The sequence below is a fragment of the Manacus candei genome, unplaced genomic scaffold (genome assembly GCF_025592945.1).
Source record: "Manacus candei isolate 608988 ecotype Guabito, Panama unplaced genomic scaffold, ASM2559294v1 h1tg000024l, whole genome shotgun sequence".
NCBI lineage: Eukaryota > Metazoa > Chordata > Aves > Passeriformes > Pipridae > Manacus > Manacus candei.
Window position 1 is genome coordinate 6663902 of NW_026138072.1, and position 14287 is coordinate 6678188.

Consider the following 14287-nt stretch of genomic DNA (forward strand, 5'->3'; position numbering starts at 1 on the left):
AGTAGCATTTCCCAACACAGATTACCTTGATCTCCAGTGTGGTGCTGGGTATGTTTTTGTAGCTAACGCATCGGTGCTAGCTTTATAAGTTCAAACTCCACATATAGATCATGACATAAGGTTTGTTTGAACTTTTTAACAGCTTGCATGTTTATTTACTGCTGCTTTACATTAGAGATGCTCCATAAGCAAATAAAAGTGCCTTGGATCAGGTCTATCTCTTTATCTGGTGAGGAATAGAGAGGTTCAGGGGCATAGGCACTCCTTCACACCCTTATCTTCTGCCCATGGGCGCCTGTGGAGGCCACACTGCATCAGCCTGAGACAAACTAGTGAGAACACACAGGACTAAGCTAGTTCCTGCTTCATCACATCTGACTTCAGCTAGCCCCAAGCAAGGCAGAGCCTCCCTGTGCCTCAGAGGACTCCTGCATGTTCCTACATTAATATCTACCAGCTTGGGAAAGGAGCAGTCTGGCAAGCTCTCACAAAGCCTAGAGAAGCATTTCATATAGGGGAACAGTTAAGATTGTTGTGAAAGTAGTATTGCAGAAGGTAAGCCTCAGATTTTCCAATATTGGGAGGTTTAAGCCAATTGTGATTCAAGTCTTTAAGCACTGTCTTCATGTTCTGTAAAGTACCAGAAACCACAAGTCTCCCTACTGTTACGATCCAATTATTAAAATTATTAGAGAGATGTCTCTACCTGAATTAAGGGGCAAATGAGACCATATGCTGAAGTCAAGAGTACAGATTTTTATTTTCCAGTAAATGTGAGGTAGGGAGAGATAGAAAGAAATAGGAAAAAGAGGGGGGAGGGAAAGAGTGACAGAGACACAGATTAAATAGAAAAATATCACTACTCCATGGATTCCAACAGCATCTCATTGGCCCTCTTCTTTAGGGCTTCTCAGAGTCCCAGTCCTGTCAAAGCGCTGGTTGCAGTCTAGATCCATCAGGTGGTGAGGGAAACCCACAAAACACAAAGTTTCATGAGTTAATATACACTCAGGTTCAGGTGGGAACTCCTGGGTACCTCCCCTGGGGTGGAGAGTTTTACCTTAGATGATGTAATACTTTGGATCACAGAACACTTTGTGAGTCTTTGATGATCTAAGACATTACAACTGCCTCTTACATCAGCACAGTTGAATCAATTATGGCCTATTATGGCCCATCAGCAGGGATGAATACCTTCAGGCTACATGTGAATGTCAGATACTTTCCGGGAGGGGAGTTGGTATGATGAAAAGCATTTATCCCACCTGCAGGATTTGCCTCTTATGAGCCTCTTTCCTTATCTAGTTAAAGGCCCAGATGTAGCCTCCCCCGCTGCCCCCCTGTCCCCCAAGCCCCAACCCGCCACCCCACCTTCCGAGGTGGGTGTGCAAACCTTCTGCATCTGGGCAGTTACTGCCAGTAGTCAATTGTTTCAGTCATCAGCCATGAACAGTCCAGTTTCTCACCTTCCTTAGAGCATTCCTTTTTCATATGCTTAAAAAATGTGACTGCAATGCTGCTTTTCCTATGTAGTCTGATGGCTCCTATGACATCAGCCATCATATCCCAGTGTCACCTACATGAATTGTGGCAGGGAAAGGGCTGGGGAAATGGCATCATGGGCATGCAGGACAGCAGCCCAAAACCTGCGTACATTTGCCCTCTTCCCTTTCTCACACTTCTCCTTGGTGCTGCTCATGCCAACAGAAAACTTCTTCATGGGGGAGGATTAGAGCATCCAGAGGGCAACACTACTGCAGGCTGCTGTAGGTAGGAGAGAAGCAAGAAAAGAGTACTGAGCTTGCTCTGGGACAAGCAGCATACGCCTCTGCCAGAGCCGTGCCTGCACAGGCTGCAAGCACAGGTGGGCCCTGTGGGAATTCAGTGTTGGGTCAATGTCCTTCAGCAATGAGTGTCTGAAGAAATGCTAGATGTCAAGTCTTTTCAAACAGAGGCAGTGAAACATTTGAACTGTGATAACATGACATACATGAAGTCTGGTGCAAGGTCAGAGAGCCTATTTGTGAAGGGTTTGGTGTTTATTTTTTTCCCTGCTATGCACTGAAGAAGTTGTGAGAGTCTGGCCAACGGTGTACACAACTCTCTTTCTGTGGTCCATATCTCAGAGACTGTTTGACAAAAGGACTCCTCCTCTCAACCAAACACACCTGCTGCAGCAAGTTAGTATTTGGGTCTATTGGGGTTGGGCCATCTGGAGATTTTAGAACAATCTGGATATGAAAAGCATACAGGGGGGTGGGGTGCAGGCAGTGTCTACAGAGCATGCTGTGTCAAGTGACCCTGGAATAAATTTATCTTCCCTCCCTACTAAGGCATAGCAACTTTCAGAACATATTGAGCATGTGTGGGGGTTTCAGAGCCCATTGAAACATTGGCTCTGAAAACAACAGATTTGCTGTCAAGACCAAAATTTTACAAGAAGCCCTTGCAGATAGGTGGAAATTTAGAAATGCTACAAGAGCTGTCCATAAACGATGTCCTGCTATGCATGCAAGCCCAATTTCCTTTACCTTCTCCTCTTAATCGATAGAGATTCAATCTGTACCCCTATTACTTTTTCTAGGATTCTCTCCCTAAGGATTCTTGGTTGTCAACCACCATAGTTCAAGTAGGTGACCTGATAACAGCTTGGAGAGGATCAGAGACACAGTGTGATGTCCAGATATGTGAAAACAGTAAATAGAGTACTGTAACAGCAGAAATATTTGGATGGCATATGAGTTTTTTAAGAAGGAGTTTGTTTCTCAAATTACCTCAGATTTGGCCTCTAATTCACACTTGGAGAGCAGCTTTCAAGGAAATTCTGTTATTCAAATTAATTATTTGGGTATGTCTGCATTGCACAACACAGTGTACTGGAGAGCTTACTTAGTCTAACGTTGGATAAGCTGGGTCCCAAACCAGAAACAGCACAGCTGCCCCAAACAGAGGAGATACTGCCTATATTCAAACTTATCTCTGTGTATGTTGTGTCATTGACATGAAGGTTCAGTCAGAGCTTGCTCAGGACCCAGTGAGGCACCACAGTGCGCTGTATAGACATGCCTTCAGAATGCAGGCACCATTGTGCCATAATATGTTAACTTTGGTTTTGTCTTGAGTTCCTAACAAAAAACAGACTTTTTAAACAATGCTGTTTATGTCTGTCAATCTCATATGCTTCTCAAAAGTTTTTGAACCTGTTGCCATCCTTGCCAGTTAAATTGAACAGAGATGGAAGCTTCATGCGTAACAGCATTCAGTGGCTACATAAAAGGAAGTTCTGGAGAGCAGGAAGATTGCATGGGAGAGAGACCCAGAAAAGCAGGCTGGCAGTACACCAAGGTGGCTTGGGACAGAGAGTCCAAACAGTGGCCCTGGAGAGAATTGTGGAGCTTTGAGCAAACATTCCTCCCACACATTTTAATATGTTTCAGCAACCAATAGCACCACTTTAGATAACAACACTAAAACACAGATGCTTTCCACTACTTATCTTGAAAAGCAATTGTTTCACACAGTGCAGTAAAGTTTGGAGAGTCCAGTTCCCCAGCTCCTTTCACAATCTGCTTGGTGTCTCTGGTCCTAATGCTCCAGCAGCCACATCCTGGTGGCCACAGAATCACAGAATCATTTAGGTTGGAAAAGAACTCTGAGATCATCAAGTCCAACCTTTGACTGATGACCACCTTGTCAACTAGACCATAACACTAAGTGCCACATTCAGTTGTTTCTTGAGCACCTCCAGGGATGGTGATTCTACCACCTCCCTGGCCAGCCCTTTCCAATGTTTAACAACCCTTTCCATGAAGAAATTTCTCCTGATGTCCAGCCTGAACCTCACCTGGCACAGCTTAAGACTATTCTTTTGTCCTGTGTCACAAGCTGCCTGGAAGAAGACACCAATTCCCACCTCACTACAACCTCCTTTCAGATAGTGGTAGAGAACAATAAGGTAACCCCTTAGCCTCATTTTCTCCAGGCTAAACAGTCCCAGCTCCCTCAGCCACTCCTCACAGGACTTGTGCTCCAGTCCATTCACCAGCTTCACTGCCCCTCTCTTGACACACTCCAGCACCTCAATGTCTTTCTTGTAGTGAGGAGCCCAGAACTGGACACCATACTTGAGGTGCAGCCTCACCACCATCAATGCTGGCACCTGCATGTGTGCACAAACTGTAAACAAAATAAACAAAATTCAGTGGTTAAGGAAGGAAGAATGCCAATTTTCTAAAATTGTGCATGCTTGGTTTCAAAAACAGTGCTCGGTCTGGATGACTTATGAGTGCCAGGACCACTCCTGCCAGGCTGGGACAGGATTTCTGCACCAGAGCAGGAAAGGCTTGGTTGTCTTTGGCAGCTGCTTCAGAATAAGTCCATAGAAACTCCTACTGGCCGTTTCTAACAACCTCATAGCAAGGGAGAGACCAGGGGTATGAGGAAGCAGATCTGGCCTGGCACAAGCCAGCACATCTCTGTCAAGACACATCAGCCCATCTTTATCACCTCTCTGACAGTGCAACTGCAGCTCTGTTCAGAGGCACGCCTCTGCAGCTGCCAACAGGCACCCTGAGGCTCCAGAAAGATGTATAGAGAAAAACAGTACTGTAATTTATGCCACATCTTCTTATCTCCTCTTTTCACCACCAGGATGCAAATTAGTCATAGCTTTAGTAACTGATTACCTAAGCATCATATTAATTTTGTTCATATTTCCCCAAAAGAAATCAGCAAATTGTTAGAACAACTTGGACTCACAGATTTATTTTCCAGGCATCATGGACTATTGGCAACTGGGCTGCAGTCATTTATCATTTAACAACAAAGATAATCTGGTTAACAAACCAAATTTCTTCCAAAAGAAAGAAGATACAGCAAGCAAATTGGCAGTGACAATCAAAAGCCATGAGAAGGTTTGGAGGAGAAAGCAAATTTGATTCAGCCCACTGTTTTTTGCATTGCATTCTCTACACCTGCCTGGAGGTTCATTTGTTGCTGTGCAGAATATTCCGTTACACAAAGCATTATTCAAAAACACAGGGATAGGCTGCACATTTGTAGATGGAAAAGGTCTTGAGGAAGTTCAGTATAAAAATGCCCAAACCCCTCAATCTTATAAGCTTTCAACAGCCCCAGAGGACCCATCAGCACACCTCCCACTGACTGTCACCTCTCTCACTTTTGCTGGATGATACTTGCACAACTCTTTCACTGGAAGGAAAAATAGGCTTGATGAGAAAATTTGCTGCTGCATCCATTTTGAGTGCAGCAATAAGGGAGTGAGAAGGAGCTCTTGGCACGCATGTGAAATCCCCTTATCACAGCTTAGAGTGACTTGAATTGTGCCACTGAAGTAGATCCATAAGGCCTTTGGCCAGTCCAGGCTTTGCTCCTTCTCATTGTTAAGTGTCCTTCTGGGAAAAAGGACCTCCTTGAAAATGTGATTAAGCTAAGGCAGGACCTGCCTTACCCTTCTTCAAGCACTGGGATTCTCCTGACTGCAAACCTGGGGCCACAGCTGGTGGAAGGCTGACCTTTGTAATGCCTGTCTTAAACCTGGGAGCAGGAACAGGGCTTATTCTGTAAATGAAGTGATATTCTTTTATCTTCCCATAGAATACTCACAGCCATGAGCACTCTGGTGAGGGACAGGCTGATAAGTACTACGAATCTCAAACTGCCAGTTTTACTATTTGTTTCTTGCAACAGACAGCCTAAGACACAGAGGGGACAAAAGACAATGCCTGAGCATAGGGCTGCAAATGATACAGCACACAGTCCCTTGCCCGTAAGCACTAAGCAAATACAGACCCACACAAATTTCTCCATCTGCCCTACAAAATTTGTCAGCCTGGGGCTGAATGATGCCATCTTGCAGCTCCACTGTGTAGACAACCAGCTGCAACCAACCTAACAAGGTCCCTGCCCAGGACACAGAGAATGGAGTGCACAGTAGCCCTGCTGCTGAAACACCCTTTACCATGGAGTCCATGGTGAGGAGTGCAGCATGCACCCGTAAGCCGTCAGCTTCCCTGACCCACACTTGGGATGATGTTGGTCCAGTGGGTTTCCCTTGGAGTGCCCATTCCTTCCCAGCAGCTTTCCCCATCTGCTCTTCAGGCTCAGAGCAATGCCCCTTTATTCTATATCTAATTATTCTATACCCAAGAATTAACTTCAACAGTCAAAACTGTATTTCTATGGAGCTAGAGGTATTCTACCTTAAATTAAGACCCACGGTAGACCTTATAAGAACATTCTTGTCCTCTGTCTGTGTTGAATTATTTCAGTCCCTCCTCTCCACTCATTTGAGGAGCTTAGGTCCTGAGACATTTAAAGCCTAGTCCAGCAAAGTACTTTAGCATGTGCTTATCCCTAACAGCACAAAAATCTCTTCTGGAACCAGTAATAAGTGAAGCCAATTTGAGTTTTGTTTTATTTTATTTAGGAGTTGATATAGTCACAGAAATCAATAATTAAAGGAGCTATAAAATTTCACTCTCTATATCCAGATTATACTACAGTAACATTCATATCTACATAGTTTGTCTGCACCAGCCATTTTGCTGCACAGTTTGGAGGTTAGCTACATTCAGGATGCTTTCATGGTAAAGGGAACTGTTGTTTAAAAATGCATGAATGAATTTCATTAAAATAAGATAACCTTTTCCACTTCATGATATGAACTGTGATTGCTGTACAATGAAGCAGCTCAAGAGCAGGTGTTTTTCATCGATAGATGAATTGTTCCCCTTAAATTATGGAGAGATGACGGACTGTATATAAGAACCCTTTAGATTATATTTTTAAAGAGCAGAAGCACAACACATTCTATGATAACTGCTAACCCTCCAACCAACTATATTTCTTTGCAAATTTTTTTTGAATAATGATTTGTTTTCAAGCTAAGAGTCGATATACAGAGTTCAAGCTTCGAGCACAATTCCAAAGCCAAGCTGAAACTTCCTGAAACGAAAATTCATTGTGAAACATAAACAAGTCTTTAACTATGACATGAAGAATAAGAACAAAAGGTGGAATCATTCTGCTGTGATAAGAATAATTTTTCTCTGCAGTTGAATCATTGTTCTAGACTGAGCACATGAAAAGAATTAGGTTAGCCTTGCCTTCTCTGTCTTAGATTTGGACAAGTAATAAAAAGTTAACAGAAGGTAGAAGTTAGCTCAAAATGCCAAAGCTGTACAATAACCCAGAAATAAAACTCTAGGCCTGTCTATGGTGATTTAAATCTAAACCAGAATGGGACTAGACCTTAAATGGTTCCACAACTGTGGTTCAGTCTGCACTTCTTGCAGGTCTGTTGACTGCTTCTCCATCCTCTAGAGGAAGTCCTTCCCTGATCTCACCTCCTTCAGAATCAGAGTTCCCAAATTTTACCTCCAGACTTTCCCAGTCTTGCAAAGACTCAGACCTCTGCCTGGCAAAGGCACTCACTCTGTAGCTGCCATACAGGTGCAAGGACAGCCATAGTCCCCTTCCCAGCAACTCTGACCAGTGCTGTAGCTCCCAGTTCAGCATGCTACATCCCAGCATTGCCCAAGGGACACATCCAGACTCTTAGGTAGCAAAAGAATGAATTGCCTTGTTGGGGTACATGGAGATGTTGGTTGCAGGAGCCTGTCTTTCTCCACCAGGCACAGCAGGACCCTAGGGAGGTACCACCACCACCTTCCCACAGTTAGGTTAGATGTCTGCCTAGATATCTGCAGAGGCAGAGAATACTGCCTGGAACAGCTTTGATCGCAGGGCCAAGACAACAGCTTCAACTGAAGGGCCAAGACAACTTTCCTATCTTTGACATAAGCAGGGGCACTCCACGAATGCTAAGTTCCAGATTTGCAGTGGTGAAAATAGCTCTGTCCTGAAGATACAGTCAAGGAGATTGAAAATTACCCTACTGGCATGAGGGACTATCTTTGGAGCATGTGTGCTCATGGATGCTTACTTAGATGCTGACATCAAGTTGGGATAAGTCACAAGCACAGGGTCACCTGGAGAGGTGACTTACCATTATCATCAGCAGTGGTGATGGTACCGTGACAGAGTGTTCTGGGCCAGTGTAGCCCCTGACAGCCAAGTGGCTGCACCTCCAGGCACCCTCACAGCCCAGCACTGCTTATTACCAGATCTGCTGGAGTCAGGATATGAACAGGGTTCACATACCGGGAAGACCTAATGCCTGTTTGCAGCCTGCTATGCCGCATAGAGGTCAGTGGACAAGCAGATACCTTTCCACCTACCTTGGCATACTCTGGTAACAAAACCCAGTTTCTAACACAGCTTTTTTTCCTAGCAGGGAAGTGAACAGCAATCAGGCAGGAAAGCATACATGCTGAGCAGACCAGAGCTTGCCAGCTGCCTTTGCTCACTCACACCCACTCATCCTCCCACAGATGAGCAAGAATAGTACCTGATCACATTGCACGCATCTTGTCTTCCCTGATAAAAGTTCTGCAACTTTCAGCAGAAACAGTGCTTCAAAAATACTCTTTCAGTGCCATAAATGGCAGGCTCCTGCATCCCTGTGTTTGTGCATGCTCAGTTCATTCCTCAAAAGCACCCAACAGGACCAGTGTGTGGTCAGCAGGACCTGAGGGAAAGGCCTGAAGTTGTGTCAGGGAAGGTTTAGGTTGGATATTAGAAAAAGGTGCACTGTCAACTTCCCAGAAACCACAGTTCAAGCGGGCAGCTAATGCACCGCTTCCAGATTTGGAAAAAAAGCAGGGTCAAGGGGAAGAGGAAGGACCTCAGGAAGGTAAGAAGAAAGGATGGTCAGACATGCCCTCTGGACCAGGAAGAGTAATAAGGATGTGTGGAGGATGTAAAGGATCCACATATACTAGGCAGTCCTGATCCAGGATCCCATGGAACACATTCTCATTTAACTGGAAAGTGTTGCAAAAATAACAGGTCTTGCCTAAGAGTCTCCAGCTTATGCTCACATTATTTATCCTCCATCTCCTCCCTCATGCATGCATGTCTGTAAGAGCTACCACTAACCACGCTGCAGAGCTGCAGTCCCAAACATCCTCCAACCCTGAGAAAAGGCTTCTACTTGGGCAACTGCCCAAAGCCTGTTTGCCCTTGGTCATGCTCATCAGCTCACCCTTCCGGCAGCCAAACAATTTCACCCTCTCACAGGCACATGAGGCATGAAGGCAGGATGGTCCAGACCCAGAGCCTGCTCCGAGCAGCCAGAGTGCTGGCACCTCTGCAAAGCTCTGGCTACTGAGCATTTCAAATGCCATTACTGTAGAGGGTTTTGACTCTCCTTACGTTCAATTTTATTTTGTTTATTTACTATTTCACCCCGTGGCTCAATACTCATTTACTTCTAAACCTGAAAAATGGTATGTGTTCCCACTCAGTAGGAACATGAAGCACTGGGATAATCTTGCCACTTAATGCCCCAGTATATCTGTGGGAGGGTCAGCTACTTAAGCACATCTGCAGTTTGCTGCAGAGTAGCCAAAAATACATTCCACAGCTGTGGATACCTCCTGGGAAAAAAACCCTGCTGTTGATTTGCTAACTCTGAGCCGGTTAGTGGAAAAGCACAGGCACTTTGAGAAGCTGAATGCTTTAGTCCATGTCTTCTTTACATTTGATGCAGAAACGAGGTTAGACCAATACATTTTCTGACCCTCCTTTGATGCAAAATCATTTCCTCTGTCTTTCTCATGGACTCAGAATGGTGCTGGCAGTGCAGTGGAACCAGCTTGCCCAGTGTGGTGTCCTTTCTCTGTGACAGAGCTGGGTCCTGTTCTGCCTGGCTTCTGCATGAGCCAGGTAAGCTAAATTGATCAGTGCCATCATTGCGTTCAAATGTATCTTGTCAGCCTCACAGCAAGAGGCACATTCAAATGCAGTTTCAGTCTCTGGTTGCCTTGTGTAGTATCAGTGTTTGCATGCTGGTAAACATGCTATTGCAACTGGTGTTAGGACTGACCAGGAGCAGAGTCTATGTTTGGGCCTCCAGCTGCAGTGTCATGGGGCTGCCATGCGATCATCTGACCCCTCAGCTCAGGAATCTCTTTCACCTCCCAGATAAGACAGCTACTTGTACTTGAGCTGAATAGTTAAAAGAGGCTTCTCTGTGACATTTACACACGTGCTTCTAGAGAGCCCTACACAGGAGCTGGCAGTACAAAGGGGCTGATGTCCTGATCAGAGCTGCTCAATGCCCTGTGCACTGCACTGCTCTTCATTCCAACCAGTACAGAGAGACGACCGTCCCTAACGCACTATCGGTGGTGTAAGCAACGGTTTGGGGTGTTTAGAAGGGCACATTTCTGATTCATTAGTATGACTGTGCCTTTGGATGTATCAGAATTAGGGTACACTTGTGTGCTTTCCACTATGTCCCTGCACAGATAAACAGATTCATGCAAACACCTGCTGGAGTATTGCAGAGGCTGAAGCCTTCACCCAAGAGCAGCATACTGAGTGGATGCAGCTCAGTTCCCAAAGCCACAAAAAAAAAGTGCCCTGTTTTCCAGGTGAAAGGATACTTGGAGCACATGCCCAGACCACAAACCTGGGATATGCTCTCACATGGTGTAAAGACCTAGAAGTACAGAAAGCCCAGCACATTTAGTAGGCAGCAATTTCCTGCTTGGCAAGTGCTAGGAAATAGATAAATATATGGTTCATATATTCCTCTGTCAGGTCCTCTACCATGGGGAAGGGGTCTCTAGGGAAGCTTGGACTGTTAGAGGGAGGGATTGGATGCCTTGGATCTGCTGAGTCTTGAGATACAAGAAAATTAGCCACATTCCTCATCAAAGTACCAGAGCCTGGTCTGTCCCAGAGGTGCCCAACAAGTACTGCAGCTCCTGGTGGTGTCTTACTGTCCAAAGCCAGAGCTTAGTCAGTATGTTCAGCCAGTGCCAGCACAGCATGAATACTTCATTGTTTGAAAGGCTATAAGGAGAAGCCTTTGTTTGCAAATGGCCCTTCACTTCTGCTGGTTGGCATGGAGGGCAATACTGAACAGCAGCACGGGTGTTTTGTGTAGAAAATACAGCTCATGACAGATTGTTGTTTGGCTCAGGGTAGGGAGAGCACAGCAAAGTCACCTCCACCAACCATAGCAGGAGAGGTCCAGAAGAGGTTAAAAGGGAGAGGGATACCAGTCAATGTGGTTAAATGGCTCCATCTCTCACCACACTCTTCATCACTTAGGTCTTCATTCCTCAGTAGGAACTAAGCTAAAAGTTATCCCGCACTGCCCCAGTGCTGTGTTTCTGTAACATGTACATGGATATCCCATTATGAAATGCAAATCACATGGCTCTTAAAGCAAGTTATTTGATTTTCTTAAGTGCATTTAGGGCATGACTCTAACATTGTAGACTTTTGCACTTGCAAATGACTTTTAACACCATTACAGGGTGCAAATGAGGACATAGTCTGCAAATGATTAATTACTTGATTGCAGTAAATCACACTGGTAGATATCTGTGTAGTCTCAGTTGAATCCACAAGGAGTTGCAGGTCCAATCATTAGACATACTAAAATTATAAAATGCAAAACAGGAAGAAAGGTGAAGGTGGCTTAACAAATTGGAGACAGGATTTTGTGAAGAGTAAACTAATTTTGCTATCCTCTTTATCCCTACATATAGGAGCTATTACTATAGCTCATTAATATACTGGCTAATACCTAGATTTCTTTGTCTTTTTCCTCTGTAATGTCCAAATTAAAAACATTGCATTTTTATATAAAATAAACCGTAGATTTTTTTTCTCGTTTTACTGCCACTGTGGTTGTCTCCAAAGACAGTGATATTTATTAAGGTATGACTATCTCTCAGTTAAAGTTCTTCTTTATCCATGCTCCTTCAGCACATCATATCCCCAAGTACTTACACAAACCCACAAGTTAAGGACAAAACACTGCATGTCTCATCTTGCAGATACACTTTGAACTTACATAAACTAACACTGAATCAAGAAGTCCTGAAAAACTCTCTCAAGAAACGCCAGTGTTTCTTCATTGTTAGATCAATAATGTCTCAAGTGCCATCATTTTCCTCATATTAAAAAAAAAATCTTGGTAGATTATTGTAATAGTGAACATGTGAGACAAAAAGCACCTTTTCTCCTGGCTTGAGCTGAACCGTGGGTGAGATTTCACAGTTAAGGGCCTTGGAAAATGATCTATTTTGGAAGAATCTGACTGCCTTGCTGCTGTGCCTCCTTGATTGTTTGTGCTGGAGTGTCTTGGGCATATGAAGAGTTTGCTGTTTCTTTTAAAAGCCACAGGAGCACGCAGTAGAATCAAAGCCTCCAAGTGAGGAATGGCTTCTGAAAGGATAGCAATTACTTCTTTTCAAAACATTTTTTGGAGAAAAAAAAAGCCACAAGGTCAGAAGTTTAACTCTGAGTACAGATTTTTGGCCAAGGACAGCATGGATTTGACCCACAGGGATTATCACATTATGCAGCATGTCAATGCCAAGCCCAGGAACAGTGCCACACCAGTCTGACTTCTACCCATAGTGCTGCAGGTGGAGCTGAGCCCTTTTTATGGGGGAAGAAATCATCAAGCTCAGGAACGCACTGTTCAGCATCGCTCCACAGCAGCAGTTCACAGAGGCTTCAGAGGCTGTTAGACATAGCTGTTAGGAGGTATTTATGGAAGTGAGGTGTAAGCAGGTCACTGAGGGTCCTGCTCAGAGAGCGGCTCTGTAAACAGTTGCCTGGGAAAGACTTGGTCATTCTGCAGACATATTAACTAGCGCACAGAAAGCCCCAGATCCAGCCATGGAAATATTTGTTTAATGCTTGAAAAGAACAGGAGAGACATGCAGATTAACATCTGATCATCCCTTTCCCTTTTGAACAACCATCCTGAATACAGTGAGGGCAGAGGTAAGTGATCAGTTCTTTCCTATCAGTTAAACTAACCAAAGCCCCTGAGCAGTGTAGCAGAACATGCTGCCTCAATTCCAGTGAGCAATCAAGCAGCCTCCCTGATTACTTACAAATCCAGCTTCCACAAAGATACACCCTCAAATGATTTTTGCGATGATTTCTTCTCCAGAAAACTTACTAGTAAAAGAAAAGAGAGCATGTGGATGCAGCAGATCATTTGAAAGATATTTATAACTCTCCTGCTAGAGGCTTGTGCATTTGGTCTCAAGACATTAAGCAATCCTAACTCTAGAGTCTGAATAGAAAGATGCCAGTAACACTTCACCAATGTTTAACATTTGTGATTCAGGGAAGATGGGTTTGTTTCACACTTGCCCCAGACTTCCATATGTGCCTAAGGATTTTCCTTGCTACAGATAATGCAGTCACTCCCAAATGATCAAAGCTTCTCTTCTACACATACAGGTGCATTCATTCCCTCCATTCCTCTCCCTCCACATAAATGTATTTGTTAAATACACAGTCACATTGTCAAATCACCCCTTTCTGGTCCTGTGCTGTGACACTCCAGCTGGTACTCTGACCTGAGAGGGTCTCATGTGCTCTGAGCACATCCTTCATCCCAGGATCATGGACTTCATCTAAACAGGCAAATGATCCACACTTCAGCAGGTCAGTATTTTGATGAAATTATCTTCAGCCCTCTGAAACCCAGTGCTTAATGACCATTCTCTGGCAACCTCTGCCTTCAGTGCAAAACTGCATTTTTATAAGGATATCTAAGTCATAATAAAACATTTTACAGGAAAACAGCCACTTACCTATAACAGCTAATCTGACAAAAACTAAGATTATGAATTTGCCGTGAACTTTTACGGTAAGAATATGGTACAGTGCTGGAAATGATTGCTCAGAGACACTCTTGAATCTCCGTCCTTGTACGTTTTCAAGCCTCAGGTAGACCAAGCCATGACTGACTCAGCCTAGAATTGAACAATAGTCTCCATTTTGAGGAGGTTTTTTAACTGGATGATCTTCAGAAGTCCCTTACAAGCAGTAATTCTAAGCTCCTTTTAATTTATCACAGAATCACAGAATATTCTGAGTTGAAAGAGACCTACAAGGATCATCAAGTCCAGCTCTTAGCCCTGCACAGGACCATCCCCAGGAGTCACACCATGTGAAAATTTATGATTGTCAGCCGTGATGCATATGTATCCTGGGCAGCTCTGGATTAGAGAGCAACCTGATGAGCATAGATAATATTTCCAGAAGCGATTTCAGTACCCAAAGAGATAGTTAGATATGAACTGAGAGGCTTTTTATAGATCTAAACGTCCCTGTCTGCATTTCAAAACCCTTATGTCTTATGCATTACACAATTCAC